Raw genomic sequence first — 5,000 nt, 5'->3', positions numbered from 1 at the left:
AAACTCCGAGCACACGATTAACCCCTTCTCCCTCTCCCTCTCCCTATCTCTCTTGTTTATATATATATATATATATATATATATATATATATATATATATATATATATATACATATATATACATATATATATATGTGTATATATATATACATATATATATGTATATATATACATACGTATATATATATATATACATACATACATACATATGTACATTCATTTATATATATATATATATATGTTGAGACATTCTGACAGGTTGATGTAAGCGGAATAGGAAACACAGGAGTCTTAGTCTTGAGTTTATTCCTGACTAGTTTCGCAGGTATGCTTTTTCAAGAACATTATGCCTATAGTCTGTCCCAGCTACTGCTACTAATAACCTCACATTAATGCAACATCTCTGTCATAATTGCGCCTGATTGGCTGTGGTACTCGATCGCTCAGTGCGCCGGCCTGTCAGTTTGACCTCTTCGTGGACCAAGAGGTCTTCTGTCAACAGTGACCTTGTAATTTAATCGTCATAACTGTCGTAGGTGGTCGTTGAAAGCAAACACAGCACAAGGAAGAATTTAGGAGGGGAAGGAGAGGGTGGAGTGAGGAGGAGGGATTGGGGTATAAAGAAATCAGCAATTCTCTGTACAAAATGGGACTTGAATGCACGAATCCAGGACACGAGGAGGTCAGACATAACATCATCAGACCACAGACCTCTCAACCTCACACTTTCCACTACAGCCATCACTATCCCCACACAACCCAAACTAGCATACAAACTAGCAGACTGGAAAAAGTTCAAAGCAATACTAGAAACAACAACAAATGAATACATAACCACAGAAAAACAAAACACAAACAACCAAACAAAAAACACAGATTACATAGACAACAAACTAAACATATGGTACAAACTCATAAACAACGCAATTACACAAAGCATACCAACGACACAACATAAACAAATCCCCACACCCAAAACATCCAAAAAACTGAAACAACTACTATGGCAGGCAAATTACATAAAAAACAAAGCCACACTCGAAAACAACTGGACACCACACACAATAAGAACAATCAGACAAATACAAACATTAATACTCGAAGAAAGCAAACAAAGTTACGAAGACACATGGAACAACATTATATCAAATATCAAATTTAATCCCCAAAAACCACAAGAATTCTGGAACAAAATAAAACAACTCTTAGGATCAAACGCCCCCAACACACCATACATAATACACAGTAACGAAAAGATACACGACGACAAAAACAAAGAAACAGCATTCAGACAGGTATGGCAAAACATATTCCAAATCACACCAGAAGAAAACACGCACTTTGACACGAATCACGAAACAAACATACTCACCCACTTAACACAACACCTCCATCAAACACAACCATACACAAACATAGACCTAAACAGACTAAACACAGACAACTACATTACCCAACCCATACAACTCGAAGACGTCACAAACATAATAAAACACACAAAAAACAAAACACCCGGAGAATCTGGAATCACTAAACAAATACTCTCACACACACCAAAAATAACTAAACAATTGAGCCTAGGATACTTTCCCCAAAAATTCAAAAACTCAATAATCACTTTCATACCAAAACCAAACAAAAACATAACACAAATACAAAACTACAGACCCATTTCACTACTCGAGACACCAGGAAAAATATACGAAAGAATCATTACAAACAGACTAATGGCACACCTACACGAACACGACCTGTTAAACCCACACCAACACGGCTTCACTCCTGGCAAGGGAACACACACCGCACTCGCCACCCTATATGAAACAATTGCAGACACACAAAGACACAAGTAAGCATGTATAATTATTTCACGCGACATCTCTAAGGCCTTCGACAAAGTCTGGCACGAAGGCCTTAAACACAAAATACTACAAACACAACTCCCTGACATTATCACGAAAACACTGTGTAGCTTCCTCGACAACAGAACAGCAAAAATAAAAATAAACCAACACATAGGACCAGCCTTCCCACTCCACAGTGGAGTTCCACAAGGAAGCGTCATATCCCCAACACTCTTCAACTTATACACAGCAGACACCCCTCCACCATCACACGGAAGCTACACCATACAATACGCAGACGACATAACACAAATCATCACATACCCCAACACGACAGGAAAACAAATGCTTGCCAGGAAAACACAACACGAGATCCACAAAATTAACACATACGAGAAACAATGGAAAATTTCAACAAACACAAACAAATTTCAACTCCTAGCCATCTCATCACGACAACCACCACCAATCAAGATTAACAACACCATAATACCATACAACAAACAAGCACGCATCCTAGGGCTCACCATAACAACACAAGGAATACAAACACACATTAAAAACAGAATAAGAACAACACAAACCACACTAAACAGACTAAGACGTTTCCGAGGACTCAAGACAAAAACACAAATACAATTATATAAGACACTAGCACGACCACAACTTGAATACCCACCCATAATTACAGTTACAAGCTCACCCACATACATCAAAAAAATGCAAAAACTACAGAACAAAACAATAAGAACAATACTAAAACACAAACCCCCTTACCTAGAAACCACACAACAACTTCACAAAAGAACAAAATTAGAAACAATACACGAAAGACTTATAAGATTGAGCAGCAAAGCCTGGAACACAGTACTTGAACACAACACACTACCACAGCCCCCAATTAGCAACAAAAGAACCAAAGACCACAAAAACTGGCCACGCCTAAAGACCATCTTGGGCTAAGTCCCCTTACCCTTTCCGCCTAGCTAAATGTGAAAAAAAAAAAACGGTAGGATACGTACGTAAGTAAATTATTAACGCATTAACAATAATAATTGGCACATTAGCCACACATAAACACACGTATCCATAAGGATACGTGTGTAAAACTTAATAAGTATTAGAAGTTACATGGTCCATTAGCCATCTCCAAACGTACGTATTCCTCCTCATAAAAAAAAAACTATAAATATACGTATATATATATATAATTCAAATGAGAGCAGGTATGACATAACTTGTTACTAATTATAACTTAAATGAAAATGAAACCCAAATAACACTTAAATAACTTTCACGGCACAAGCCCGCACAGAGTCACACCTGCTCCCAACTCTTGTAAATTTTTAGACATGTATATTATATGCACAATGAAGGAAGGACTTATACTAAAACATAAAAGTAACATCAGAAATAACACCTCGCTATTCAACTTTAAGTCAATACAAAATGAATAACGAGAAATAAGTCCTTCCTTCACATCACAAATATGTTTAGCTAGATAGGGAAACTTTTGTTTAGAGCATAGATAGGATGACCGCACATATTATTAATACACCATGCAAGTGGGTCCGCCCCACACCTTCACACTTACACTTCTTTCACTTTCTAATCTTTACCTTCACCTCTCACCCCCTCCCGCCCCCCCTTGCTCCCACACTTCTTACTTACCTATCTCCAATTATTATTATTATTATTATATACGCCTGCCCTTCATGACGAGTGTGACTCCAAAAGTCCGGTTATTAGAAGAACATACAACTCCTCCTACACGGTTAAAATTACAATGCACAGTAACTCCACTGAAAAACACTGTGAATTGGTATCCCAACACTCTTTTGACCTCTCACTTCCTTCTAACTTTCTCCTTCCCCTCCCCCCCCCCTCCCTCCGCCCATCGGGCACCCCTCCTTCCTTACCCCAAATTATCGTCGCTTTGCCGGTATCTTTCCTTCTCAGGACTCACAAGTCACCTTGTATCACCAATTGCATATGCAACTTATCTACATGTAAGCATTAGTTTCCTTCCGTTTCTCTACTTTCTGATCGTGGCACCACCAACTACCACTTTCTTCTTCTTCTTCAGCCTTTTGTTTTTTCTCTTCATTTTAACTTTAGTCAATCTTGGAGATATACTTCTTCCCCTCTCCTCTCAGCTGTCATAACTTGCACACACACAACATGACTGAAAAACAATCTCCTGCCTGCCTGCCACGCATCACCAATATATGCATATAGATATATCTTTGCGTATACACATATATTCTACATTTCTTAAGCTCATCATTTGTATATTGTATGTAAAGTTATAATTCTAAAATAACTTATTGGATGCATAAACATAATCTATGTAGGATTCATCAACTTGGTGTATATATGCATATGTTAACATGTACACATACTCGTCTATTCTGTATTTGTTATATATTTTAAGCTTATCATTTGTATACTGTATGTACAGCTACAATTTCAAGGTAACTTATTGGACGCACAATCATAATTTACATAGCATTCATCAACTTTACTTTTATAACTATCAGCTTCCCTATCTCCTTTATTCTATATTTGTTATATATCTTAAGCTTATCATTTCTATACTGTATATACAGGTAGAATTTCAAAGTAACTTGTTGCACGCACAAACATAATCCATATAGCATTCACCAAGTTTACTTTTATAACTATCAAAATCACTAACTAATTACATTTAATAGATTAGCCACAGATGCATAGTCTTTCTTCAAATACATAAACACTCTCTTCTCGTTTTGTGCTTATCACTTATATTCTTATTACGCTATCTATCATTTCATTTAGAAAACATGTTACGTGACATTTGTATGTCTAAATGTTGTTATTAGTTTGCTACATTGGGCTACTTTGGTGAATCACCGTTACTAAATCTTCCCTATTCCTAGCATTGAAAAAAGACAAGCAAAATAAGTACTAACAATGAATTTTATGGTACTCGTCGATAGACTCACACACACACACACACACACACACACACACACACACACACACACACACACACACACACACACACACACACACACACACATATGTTTATATATATATATATATATATATATATATATATACATATATATATATATATATATATATATACTCACACACACACACACACACACACAC

Source organism: Oratosquilla oratoria, chromosome 9 (genome assembly GCF_046742065.1).
Source record: "Oratosquilla oratoria isolate Oo_2021 chromosome 9, ASM4674206v1, whole genome shotgun sequence".
Taxonomy (NCBI): Eukaryota; Metazoa; Arthropoda; class Malacostraca; order Stomatopoda; family Squillidae; genus Oratosquilla; species Oratosquilla oratoria.
The sequence above is the reverse complement of the archived record's forward strand: the minus strand, read 5'-3'. Positions refer to the sequence as shown.